Source organism: Podarcis raffonei, chromosome 8, assembly GCF_027172205.1.
Source record: "Podarcis raffonei isolate rPodRaf1 chromosome 8, rPodRaf1.pri, whole genome shotgun sequence".
In the NCBI taxonomy this organism is placed as follows: domain Eukaryota; kingdom Metazoa; phylum Chordata; class Lepidosauria; order Squamata; family Lacertidae; genus Podarcis; species Podarcis raffonei.
Window position 1 is genome coordinate 1,857,999 of NC_070609.1, and position 13,844 is coordinate 1,871,842.

General features: G+C 46.2%; 1 protein-coding gene across 1 annotated transcript in view; it reads right to left on the reverse strand.

The window, feature by feature from the left end:
- Window positions 1-13,844, reverse strand: part of DLL3 (delta like canonical Notch ligand 3) — a 174,563-nt gene that overhangs the window by 65,829 nt on the left and 94,890 nt on the right. The gene's annotated exons all lie outside the window — the stretch shown is intronic.

Here is a 13,844-nt window from a genome sequence, read left to right on the forward strand (position 1 = left end):
TGCTGTGAGGTAATGGCCAGGGATCAAATGAAAAATGAAATTTCAATTTCTAGGAAGTCTTGATAGTTAAAGCAGAAAAAAAAATCAGGTTCCAATCCAGGTAACAAGGAGGTAACCGAACCAAGCCCAGCACCTTGATACCCAGACAGGCCTGTTGAGTAATAATAATAATAATAATAATAATAATAATAATAATAATAATAAATTGTATTTATACCCTGCCCTCCTTGGCCAGAGCCGGGCTCAGGGAGGCTAACACCAATACAATTTCAGTAAAAACATAATGAGGGGGGAAAAACAATAAAATACATTTAAATTGCAATTTAAAAACGCAGCCTCATTTTAAAATCTAAAGTCAAAATCATAAGGGGAGGGAAGACATAAGGGTCAGACTGAGTCCAAACCAAAGGCCAGGTGGAACAGCTCCATCTTGCAGGCCCTGTGGAAAGATGTCAAGTTCCGCAGGGCCCTGGTCTCTTGTGACAAAGCGTTCCACCATGTCGGGGCCAGTACTGAAAAGGCCCTGGCCCTAGTTGAGACCAATCTAACCACCTTGTGACTTGGGACCTCCAAAGTGTTGTTATTTGTGGACCTTAAGGTCCTCCGTGGGACGTACCAGGAGAGGCGGTCCCGTAGGTACAAGGGTCCTAGGCCGCATAGGGCTTCAAAGGTCAAAACCAGCATCTTAAACCTGACCCTGTACTCCACCGGGAGCCAGTGCAGTTGGTAAAGCACTGGATGAATGTGATCCCACGGCAAGGACCCCGTAAGGAGCCCATAAGGAGTACACAAGCACCACCTCTTAGTCATGAGCTAGCAGAAATTTAAGGGAATCGAGTCCTATCTTGCAGCCTTGCACTCTGGAATGCACCATCTGTCTTCTCAACTGGCTGCATATAGGGAAGCAAAGGGAGTTGGGGAATTCTCAATAGGGTATACTTTCAATAGGGTATAGGGTATACTTTCGTATTGTTCCTAGTTTGAGGGGTCTGAAAGCTCTAAGTCTCATAGGCAAAATCAGGTGAAGAAGAAGAAGAAGAAGAAGAAGAAGAAGAAGAAGAAGAAGAAGAAGAAGAAGAAGAGTAGTAGTAGTAGTAGTAGTAGTAGTTTGGACTTGATATCCCGCTTTATCACTACCAGAAGGAGTCTCAAAGTGGCCAACAATCTCCTTTCCCTTCCTCCTCCACAACAAACACTCAGTGAGGTGAGTGGGGCTGAGAGACTTCAGAGAAGTGTGACTGGCCCAAGGTCACCCAGCAGCTGAAGGTGGAGGAGCGGAGATGCGAACCCGGTTCACCAGATTACGAGTCCACTGCTCTTAACCACTACACCACACTGGCTCCCAGTGTGCTCAAGTAGTGCTCAAATTATGGGGAGAGGAACAAGATGAACATGCACAAGATGATCAAGGGTCTAGAAGCCAAGCCTTATGAGGAGCCCTTGAAGGAGATGGGTATGTTTAGCCTGGAAAAGAGGAAACTGGGTGGAGATATGATAGCTACCTTCAAATATCTTTTTCTTTTTTAAAATAATTTTCATTAAGAATTTCAACATAACAAAGTATCAAAGCATATCATCTTAACCCCCCCCCCACAATTCCCCCCCCAAGACTTCCCTCAGCTCCTCTCTCTGATTTTTCAGCACATGTTATTCTCTACATATTATAACATTGTAAAGATCCTTAAATTATCTGTCTATTATGTTGACAATCAATAAATTTGTATACGATTATTCAAAACCTGCCAAGGAGTCCAATTCATTTTGGGGTATTTTTAAAGTAGTTTGTAAAGAGTTCCCATTCTTCTTTAAAGTCACAGTTGTCCTTGTCTCACAGTTTGTGTGTTTACCAGCTCCATCTGGTACATAGGCTGAGACCCTCCCTGTCCGCAGACTGTCTGGCCAGAGTGGTGCATGCTCTGGTTATCTCCCGCTTGGACTACTGCAATGCGCTCTACGTGGGGCTACCTTTGAAGGTGACTCGGAAACTACAACTAATCCAGAATGCGGCAGCTAGACTGGTGACTGGGGGCGGCCGCCGAGACCATATAACACCGGTCTTGAAAGACCTACACTGGATCCCAGTACGTTTCCGAGCACCATTCAAAGTGTTGGTGCTGACCTTTAAAGCCCTAAACGGCCTCGGTCCAGTATACCTGAAGGAGCGTCTCCACCCCCATCATTCTGCCCGGACGCTGAGGTCCAGCGCTGAGGGCCTTCTGGCGGTTCCCTCATTGCGAGAAGCAAAGCTACAGGGAACCAGGCAGAGGGCCTTCTCGGTGGTGGCACCCGCCCTGTGGGACACCCTTCCAGCAGATGTCAAAGCGATAAACAACTACCTGATATTCAGAAGACATCTGTTCAGGGAAGTTTTTAACGTGTGATATTTTACTGTATTTTTGGTTTTTATGGAAGCCGCCCAGAGTGGCTGGGGAGGCCCAGCCAGATGGGCGGGGTATAAATAATAATTTATTATTATTATTATTATTATTATTATTATTATTATTATTTTCGCCAATTCCACATAATCCATCAATTTCTCTTGCCATGCCACCTTCAAATATATTGTCACATGGAGGAGGCAGTGTGCTTGTTTTCTCCTGCTCTGAACTCGAACCCATGGCTTCAAGTTGCAAGAAAGGAGATTCTGCTTAAACATTCAGAAAAACCTTCTGACAGTAAGAGCTGTTCAGCAGTGGAATAGACTCCCACAAGAGGTGGTGGACTCTCCTTTCCTGAAGGTTTTTAAAGAGAGGTTGGGTGGCCATCAGGGATGCTTTAGCTGAGCTTCCTGCATTGCAGGGGGTTGGACTAGATGACCCAACTCCAAGATTCCATGATCCCATGGTTATTGCCAAGCAGGGATATAAATGTGGACGTGAAGGAACTCATCTTGTGAGCCCCCATAGCCATGTTGGGATGCTTCCAAGCAAATGGGGGCAACTGGCAAGCCCACAGCTGGCTCAAGCCCACCGGCCGGTAGCCAAGCGATCTCCGGTCCTTGGCTTAGCATGAAACAGCGACCCACAGCTTCAGAAACCTTCAGAAGCTGGAGCACGCTCTAATCAGCAGAGTAATTAACAGGCAACAGAAAAAGGTAAAGGGACCCCTGACTATTAGGTCCAGTCGTGACCGACTCTGGGGTTGTGGCACTCATCTCGCTTTATTGGCCGAGGGAGCCGGCGTACAGCTTCCGGGTCATGTGGCCAGCAGGACTAAGCCGCTTCTGGCGAACCAGAGCAGCGCACGGAAACGCCGTTTACCTTCCCGCCAGAGCGGTACCTATTTATCTACTTGCACTTTGACGGGCTTTTGAACTACTAGGTTGGCAGGAGCAGGGACCGAGCAACGGGAGCTCACCCCGTTGCGGGGATTCGAACCGCTGACCTTCTGATCAGCAATTCCTAGGCTCTGTGCTTTAACCCACAGTGCCACCCGTGTCCCAAAAGCGTATTTACAGGCAGTTCATTCAGCGTACATCAGGACAAAGGAAAAAACACGTCTTCTCCCTTTTGTGTCCAAGCAAGCAGCATAAGCAAAAGCTATACACAAACGGAAGTTCCCAGCAAGCTGTGCTGGAGTGTAAACAGGCATGTAAGTTATGCCTGTACTCAAGCTGGAACAGAATAGTCTAACAAGCCATGCCTCCAAGGAGAATCAAAAATTGCAGGTAGCTGTGTTGATCCAACAGAACGCGCAAACAGAGGAGCAGTACTTGGCACAATGCCCAATTTTTGGAGATTAGCATGACTGCAGTCTTTTGCGGCTTTCTAGGAGTAAGCACCATTGAACATAGCAGTGCTAATCACATAGTTCCTGACTGTAAAACAAATTAAGCTTTAATCAAAGGATCTTTAGTCAACTGAAATGAAACCTTCAGCTATTAAAAAGAAATGCAATTGTATTAAATGTTATCATTGAAAGTGCTAGCTAGTGCTGGAAGAGTAATGAAATCCCCTCTACACAAGATTGGATCCAAAAGCTGACAGAATATGCCAATTTAGACGGTCTATCAGAAAAAATAAAGAATAAATCAAAACAGGAATTTGTCTCAAAATATAGTAATTTAAACTCTGTTGCAGCATTCGAGGAACTTCAGTAAGAGTTGCAAGGTAGATAGAAGAACTAAGATATGTTAAGACAAAGTTAAATTCTGATAAAAGTGTGTATTGGCAATAAGTTATATGAAATCGAAATATGGAATAGACGGGAGGTTGGGTCTTTAGTGTAAAGACCATTTTATGTTTTATTGTTTGTTAAGAAAATTGTGTGCCTATTGTTATTCCTGTGTGTAATTCAGTATTTGTGTTTTCTCTTTTTCTTTTCTTGCTGTATCCATAAAAATCAAAAAAGAAAAAGGAGAAAGAATGTGCTAGCATGAAGGAGGAACCCCGTTCAAAGAAAAGGGAAGAAGTATCCAACTTCTATTTATTTTCCCCATTCTCCAGTTTCTCTTGTGTATGTGGCTCCCACCTCCACCCCCTGCCTGGACCACTTGGAAAGTGCTGGTCTTGGCAGAACGCTTAATGGCTTTTCTGGCTGCTACAGCACCATGTAGATACTTTATGATTTTTAATTGCATTTAATTGTTTCTTTTATTATATTATTGTCGTTGGCATCCGTCTGTCTTGAGAGACAATGGAGTGCGCCTCCAGGGGTGAAGTCATACTGCTGTGTTAAAAGCACCAAAGTGACCTCACTGGAGCGCAAGCCTGGGGGTCATGGGCTGCCCAGAAAACAAGACCCACCCGCTGGTCTCATTGATGTGGTCCAAAGGAAAGCAGTGCCAGGAGTTCAGCCTACACTCGAGTAGGACCCTGGCAGAGACACATGCCTGACTGGCATGTTCTCTCCCTCCTGGTCAATTATTCGGGAGCTTCATAAGCTTTCTTCAGCCTGAACATCACAGCGACCGATGCCAACAGACATCGGCACACTTAGGGATCCGCAGAGTCTTCGCAGCTTTTCGTGGCAGACCTCAGCAACTCAGCATTTTGGCTAATCTAATTTATTTACATATAAACACACACGGAGCACTGCAACATGGCTCCCTCTCTCTCTAGCATCAGACAGCAAAGAGAAAAAGAACAAATGACAATAATCCCACTTCACGGAACACAGGAACACAAACATCTTGTCTCCGTCACTTCCCACTCGGTGGAGTCAAAACATAAAACGTCATGTGAAAGACAACAATCCCATGACTGCAATCACGGAGCAGGAATTCTAACAAGCAGAGCAATAAGTTTTGCACCAGTTTGGCTGCAGGAGTTGCTGGAAGGAGGAGTAAAGGTGCCATCAGCCACCCTCACCTGCTTTAGCCGCCAGTTGAAGCCATTCCCACAGAGGCATAGCATGGAGGGGCCATGGCCCTGGGCACCCCCACAACAGGCTCCCTCATCGAGGCCAGAGCCGCAGGGAGGCAAGTTGCACCCAGGCCTCCTTCTCCTCATGACCAGTGAATAATAATAATAAATAATAAACTTCTATTTATACCCCGCCCTTCCCTGTTCAAAAACCGGGCTCAGGGCGGCTAACAACAAACTTAAAACACTTATAAAAGCAGCATAAAATACAGTATAAAAACATAAATAACAATAAAATTCAAAAATCAATTAGATTATCCCCAGGGCTAGCTGGCTGAATTGGTCCTACTTGGGCCAGCAAGGAGGCCAGGGGAGAATTAGCTGTGGGGTCTCAGAGCGGGGGATCTTCATAAAAGGGGAGGGGGAGGGAAGAGAAGGGGAATAAAAGATCAGGCTGAATTCAGATTAAAGGCCAGGCGGAATAGCTCTGTCTTACAGGCCCTGAGGAAGGAGGTTAAATCCTGAAGGGCCCTGGTCTCATGGGACAGAGCATTCCACCAAGTCGGAGCCACCACTGAGAAGACACACCTGTGCCTTCCCTGGGCTGGCCAAGAGGGATGGAGGAAGAGGGAGGGTGCCATTGCTGTTGCCACTGCCCACCAAGGAGGGAGGGAAGAAAAGGGAGTTAGGAAAGCACTGCCGGAGCCATGTGTGTTGCCCAGTTTGCCTTGCTGCAAGGACAGGAGGGTGAGCCAAGATGGAGCTAGTTTGCAAGGAGAGACCCTCTTGATTAGACACTGGCCGGTGAAGGGACTGACTGCTGCCCAGTCCCACCAGGGGGGAGCAACACCTGCCCTGCCCCAGGTGCAGGCAAAACACACGACGCCCCTGTGTTTCCGGGGTGTGGCCGCTGTGGCACGCTGACAGCTCCTAGGAGCCACAGGTGAGAGATGAGTTCAGGGTGGGGGACCAAAGGTGGACAAACTATCCCAGAAGGAGCACAACATGGCCCCCACCAGAGTTACTACCCATCCCACAACACCACATACAGTGGTATCTCGGGTTACAGACGCTTCAGGTTACAGACTCCGCTAACCCAGAAAGAGTACCTCGGGTTAAGAACTTAGCTTCAGGATGAGAACAGAGCTAAAGAGGTACCTCAGGTTAAGAACAGTTTCAGGTTAAGAATGGACCTCCAGAATGAATTAAGTTCTTAACCCGAGGTACCACTGTACTATACAGTCGTACCTCGGGTTAAAGACGCTTCGAGTTAAATCTTTTCAGGTTGCGTCCCGCGGCGACCCAGAAGTAACGGAATGGGTTACTTCCGGGTTTTGCCGCTTGCACATGCGCAGACGCTCAAAATGATGTCACGCACATACACAGAAGCAGCAAATCACAACCCGTGCATGCGCAGATGCACAGACACGGGTTGCGTTCCTCTCAGGTTGCAAACGGGGCTCCAGAATGGATCCCGTTCGCAACCAGAGGTACCACTGTATTGACTAATATGTTGTCTCTCATCTTCAATTACAAGTTCACAGACATGCTTTGGGCCACCGAATGAAACTCATGGACCACAGTTTGGGAAACCAAGTTCTATGCTAATCTGTCATGAACAACAGCAAAACTTGAAACTCATTAGTACCTCATTCACCCGCTGGAGCACAGGTATCCTTTACCCTGGCCCTCTGCCAGTTGACATAATTAATTTTGCTCCGAAAAGAGGCTTGGATCTGTGTTTCCCCTCTCAAGCCATCTCCCCAATCCCTGATCTCTTAGCCTTTCTCCTCTCACGTAGCATTCATTGGAAATGGGTAGGGAAGCATGAGATGGGAAGATTGACTCTCCTCCTTGCTCTGCAGTAACAAGCCAAAGCGCTGTCTCAAGAACCCAGAAACAGAAGGACCAATAAAACTGACGTTCAGATTGCTATGGCAGATGGCTGAACATCCCTTTGTTCTTGTGGTTTATTGAATTTATACCGCCCTTTACCTGGAGGTCTCAGGGCAGTTCACAGATTAGACAGATTACTGGTTAACAGTCCAGAAATGGTTGACTTGACGTTTCATCAATGGAATCTGTTAGGACAGGGGTCAGCAAACTTTTTCAGCAGGGGTCTGGTCCACTGTCCCTCAGGCCTTGTGGGGGGCCAGACTATATTTTGAAGGAAAAAAATTCCTATGCCCCAAAAATAACCCAGAGATGCATTTTAAATAAAAGCACACATTCTACTCATGTCAAAACACGCTGATTCCTGGACCGTCCGTGGGCCGGATTGAGAAGGCGATTGGGCCGGATCTGGCCCCCGGGCCTTAGTTTGCCTACCCATGTGTTAGGAGATGTTTTGTGACAGGCTTGCCCTACGTCTGGAAAATTCTGCAAATGCTAGGAAATCAGACGTCCTGGGGGAAAATTTTGAATTTCAAAGAGATGTCCGGAATTTCCCGTATGTATGGTAACCCGGTTCCCTCCCCCACTGGGCTGTGGAAGGTGTGTCCCCCCCTTACATGCTCATGCTCCTGGCCTCCCCACGCACAGCAGCCCCAGCTGAGGAGGAGGAGGGGAGGGCGAGAGTCTGCCAGCCATCCGGAGAGAAAAATAAAGACGACTCAGTTATTCTGCCCCCGCCTTCCTCCCCCCTCGACAGCTGCTGTATTACCTTGTCGAGGAAGACAATCACTCCCCTTTCCAGGACGCAGAGCAGGAGGCAAGGAGCCCGGCTAAAAGGGAATAGGACACCTGTGGCCACTTGCTTGGGAGCAGATCCAAAGGAACTTACCTCCTCAGTCCCACCCTCCCAAAGCAGGGACGAGAGGGACCTCAACAAGGAACCTCCCTTTCTTAACCTGCTAGAAGAAAAAGACGAATCTGCTCTTGGAGACACTGGGTTGTTGTGTTTTTATTCTTTGTTTTTGGGAGGGAGGCTGCGCCACCGCCCCCTTCCCCCTGAGCAGGGAGAAAGGAAGGAAGGAAGGAAGGAAGGAAGGAAGGAAGGAAGGAAGGAAGGAAGGAAGGAGTTGAAGTGAAAAAAAGAAAGACAAAGCTCAACAAAGTTCAACAACTTTGGGGGTGTCAGGAATTGGACTTTTTTAAATATGGCAAGCCTATCTTGATGCTTTTGAATTGTGGTGCTGGAGGAGACTCTTGAGAGTCCCATGGACTGCAAGAAGATCAAACCTCTCCATTCTGAATGAAATCAGTCCTGAGTGCTCACTGGAAGGACAGATCCTGAAGCTGAGGCTCCAATACTTTGGCCACCTCATGAGAAGAGAAGACTCCCTGGAGAAGACCCTGATGCTGGGAAAGATGGAGGGCACAAGGAGAAGGGGACGACAGAGGACGAGATGATGGGACAGTGTTCTCGAAGCTCCCAGCATGAGGGAGGCAGTGGAAGACAGGAGGGCCTGGCATGCTCTGGTCCATGGGGTCACAAAGAGTCGGACACTACTAAACAACTAAACAACAATAACATCTTGTCATCATCTAAGTTATTGAATGAGGTACCGAGAAGGCTTCTAGAAAGCGAGACCTTTCTATTGAGGGAAAGGGCAGGTTTGTGCTACTGTCGGGTGATTTCAGAAGAGAAAGTTGGGAGTTTCACACTGAAGTCAGCTAAAACTGGGGGTGCCACTTAATGAGGCTGCAGAGTTGTTTTCTTGAGACCTGCTGCTCTGCTTGTGGATGTGTTAATAAAAGAAATACTTAGAAAGCACAAAAGTCTCCTTCCTTCAGGGTATCTCTCATCTATCAAGGTAATCATTATTTTAATGCTGGTTTTAAATGTATTTCATCTTATTTTAACTATGTATTGTGTTTAACTAGTTTGTGTTACTCATACCTCGGGTTACAGACGCTTCAGTTTGCATGTTTTTGGGTTGCGTATCGCGCCGAACCCAGAAGTACCAGAACGGGTTCCTTTGGGTTTCAGCGTATGCACAGAAGTGCCGAATCGTGACCCACGCGTGCGCAGACACGGCGCTGCAGGTTGCAAATGTTCCTCCTGCACGGATCACATTCGCAACCTGAGCGTCCACTGTATTCAGTATGTATATTTCTTAATATGTTGTGAGCTGCCTTGAGTCCCAGCTACTGGGGCTTCTCACGACTCAAGGAAATAGGAATGCATAAAGTTATCGCAGCTACCTCCTTTGCCTATTACCAGAAGAATGTAGCAGCAGGCCCACAGGATCAGGCTAAGAATCTATCTAGTCCAGCATTTTTGTTTTCTACGGTGACCAGTGTAATCACTTGCCCCTGAGAAGTCCACAAGCAGAGCATGCAGGCAAGAGCCCTCGCCAACAGAAATTGATATTTGTTGGCGTACTATCTCCAAACATAGAAGTTCTCATCCATATCCTGCAAAATGGAGACAGAGAGTCTGAGTGGTTTCCTTCATAGAGAGGAAGGCATGCATTTAAGAGCAGCTTTCTTTCAGCAAATGTTTTCCTTTGAAGAGCCAGCATCCTCAAAATCCATTGAGGCTTAATTTAAGCATGCAATAACAATGCTTCCGAGAACATAGAGGAAGATAGGCAATTTCTGATTTAGATCTCATCACAGGCAGACAACAACTCACTAAGTGACCTCACTCTCATCCCCAATTCTGCAACAGGGGAACAAAACTGGTTTTTCTCACAGGGTTTGGATCATCACCTTATCGTGGTGAGTGGCCTCACACGTTCCTATGATCCTTACGAGCGAAGCCATCAGAAGTCTTGTACACCCAGCAGGGTCACGCAATGTGGTAAGGTCAAATGGGAGGAGCTAGACAAGGAATGATCCAAGTCCTCAATGGCAGAACAGGAGGAAGATAACAAGTGGTATGTTACAACAGCTGTGAAGGTGGATGAAGGCTGTAGCAGATAAGAATCTACCGTGATACTCATGCTATCAGAATAGAGCCTTACTGTGAAGACTGTATGTTGGTCAACATGCACTGATCTTTACACATAAAACAAATTCACGCACAGGCATCTTCCAAAAACCCACCCGAAACCCAAAAAAGTCCCATGGCAATTGGCAAACAGTAACAAGGGCAGGACCGTGAAATCTGGAAGCCCCTAGTCATGTACCGGCACATGGGCGGTGGATACAGATCCAGTTGTTCTGACTCAAGGAAAGAGGAACTTGAGTAGCTCAGCAGCTGTATCCATGACTGAGCAGTCCTATTTAGGATCTATTCTGCTCACCCCGAAAAGAGGGCAAGACTAGAAAAGGTGTCTCTATACACAGTCTTCCTTTTTCCCTGTCTGGATTACCACGCCCAGTGGGATCACCACCCAGCGGTCGTAAAATATAATGGAACTTTGGAACATGGAATGTACGAACTTTGTTGGATAACGCAGCTAATGAGCTAATGAGGACTGCCATCGTTGCAAGAGAGTTGTGACGTTTTAACATCGATATTGCAGCGCTTCAAGAAACTCAAAGAGCAGGAGAGGGACAACTGAAGGAAGAAAATGGAGGCTACACATTCTTCTGGAAAGGTCTACCTAAACAAGAAGGACAAATACATGGAGTAGGCTTTGCTATAAAAAATGATCTTGTGAAGCTCTTGTCAGAAATCCTTACCGGCGTTAATGAGCGGCTTTCAACCCTTTGAATAAAACTTGCCAAAAACCAACAGGCTAACTCCCCACAGGAGTAGAAATCATGTATTGAACAGATGGAAAGCTCTTTAATCTGAAAGCAAAGAGTAAGGTTACCATAACTTCCGTCATAGAGCTTCAGTATGCTGATGACAATGTAATGTATGAACACTCAGATGACAATCTCCACTCCATCCTAAATATCTTTGCAGAAGCTTACAGAAAGCTTGGTCTATTGCTCAACATCCAAAAAAACCAAAGTGCTGCACCAACCAGCACAAAACAACTCCTCTGCAGTGTAACGTTGGTGTAATGTTGGAAAGTGTTGATCACTTCTCCTACCTGGACAGATACCTTTCAACAAGGGCCAACACTGATGCCAAAATCCAGCATTGTCTGAGCTCTGTGTGTGCAGCTTTCTCCCAACTGAACTGCAGAGTGTTTGAAGACCGAGACATTCACAGGGAAACCAAACGCTTGTTTACAAAGCTATTGTACCACCAACCTTACTGTATGCTTGTGGAACATGGGCCACTTAAAAACATCATCTCCAACTCCTTGAAAGATTCCATCAATGGTGTCTCTGAAAAATTTTAAATAGCACTTGGGAAGACAGGCAAACTGGAAGAAGCAATGATCATGAGTGTTGAAGCAATGATTCTTCAACATCAACTTCGTTGGACTGGTCATGTTGTCTGGATGCCTGATTATTGTCTTATAAAGTACTGTAACTACTCTATTCTGAACTTAAAAATGGAAAAGAGTGGTGCTGGTAGTCAACAAAAGAGGTATAAAGACTCTCTCAAGGCAAATCTAAAAAATGTAGTATAAACACAGACAGTTGGGAAACACTGGCCTGCGAGCGCTCCAGTTGGAGAACAGCCTTTATCAAAGGTGTCCTGGGCTTTGAAGACACTCGAACTCAGGACGCAAGGGAGAAGCGTGCTAAGAGGAAGGCATGCTTGGCAAATCCACACCATGATCAACTCCTGCCCGGGAACCAATGTCTCCACTGTGGAAGGATGTGTGGATCCAGAACTGGCCTCCACAGTCACCTACGGGCACACCATTAAGACCGTGTGCATAGAAGACAATCTTACTCAGCAATGAGTGATCTCCAAAGAAAAAGAGGTAAGCTTCACTAAAATAATGTAAGTTAACTGCTTCAGACACAAAATTACTACATAAATGCCAGCTGTAACTATCACTCCTCTACTACTGAGAAATTTTCTGTCAAAATCATTCACGTCTCTTACTACTCATACCATAGAACACCTCTCCTTAAATACCTGTATTTTCTTCTTATCAGTTTTAGGAGCCAGCAGAAGCTCCTTATCCTTCAAAACCCTCCATGGCCTTGATCCCTACACACACACACACACACACACACACACACACACACACACACACACACCTCTTTGGGTTCATACCCACCCATAGCTGTCACCCCCCCCCCCAGTTCTTACCACTGTCACCTGCCCCAATGCTGAGTTTAAATAACAGAATGAAAAATATAATACATTCTTGGTTTTGGTGTTTTTCCCAACTTGTGCTTCCATTTTTTATATACATGGCTGAACTTACAAAACAAAAAACAAATAAGGCACGTTTCTACAGCATAGGCCAACACACATATCAAGGGTGATCAACTTTTGGGGCTCATGGCTACTCTGCCAAACTGGATAGATTGTTATGGGCACCCTGGGCACACTGCAACCAAGCACAGACTACATACTATTCTATTGGCTACAGCAGAATGCTTATCTGAAGCCTAATTTCAGCAAAGGGAACCCTGTGGGTGCCAAGGAAGTCCTCTGTGCATGATTGTACACCCGCAGATGCTACATTGGCAAACTCTGGCATTCATAAGATGACTCTCATTTTAAATACCCCTACTATATGTAGGCTACAGAAGCTGTGATATATTGCTGAAGGGAGCAGGAGAAAAGAAGAGGAAAGCAAGTCTTCAGCCCCCAGTTATGTCTTTGTCTCATCCAGAAAGTATAACCAGAGACATTTTGGCAAATTTAAAAAATCCACCTGGACAAAAAAAATTACCCCTGAAAAAGAGGGCATGTCCTGAAAAAAGAGAACACATGGCAACCCTGGTCATGAAAGGCTTGTAGGATACACCATGCAGGAAGCTAGGAAATATGCCTCTCTCCAACAAGAAACTCCCAACTCTTACAACTAAGTCCAGTGCCACCTAAGGTAAAGGTAAAGGGACCCCTGACCATTAGGTCCAGTCGTGGCCGACTCTGGTGTTGCGGCGCTCATCTCACTTTACTGGCCGAGGGAGCCGGCATACAGCTTCCGGGTCATGTGGCCAGCAGGACGAAGCCGCTTCTAGCGAACCAGAGCAGCGCACGGAAACGCCGTTTACCTTCCCGCCGGAGTGGTACCTATTTATCTACTTGCACTTTGACATGCTTTCAAACTGCTAGGTTGGCAGGAGCAGGGACAGAGCAATGGGAGCTCAACGGGAGTGGGGATTCGAACCGCCGACCTTCTGATTGGCAAGCCCTAGGCTCTGTGGTTTAACCCACAGCGCATTAACTATAAAATGACACTATTCATACATTTGCTGTACTACCTTTTGTGTAAAGAACAAACAAATAAATCAGCACTTGTGCAACATTTGGTAGTTCGGGTAATCATTTACCCATCTCAAAGTCTCAAGGACAAAATTCTCTCAAGGCTCTAAACGCAATTGTTCTCTCAATGAATTGCACAAGTTATAGCTTCATAGTCTGAACAAGCAACTTTTTTGCAGGTCAGGCCACTACGCAATGAAATTCTCTAGGGTTGGAATGGGTGTTCAAATTTATCTATCCACAGCTATAATAGTTCAGAAGAATTGCTGTCAGTGGAGATGACTGTAACATAAATGAGCAATATGTGGTTCATACTGTCTCATTATCTTTACTGCCTATACTGCTCTTGCTGCCTC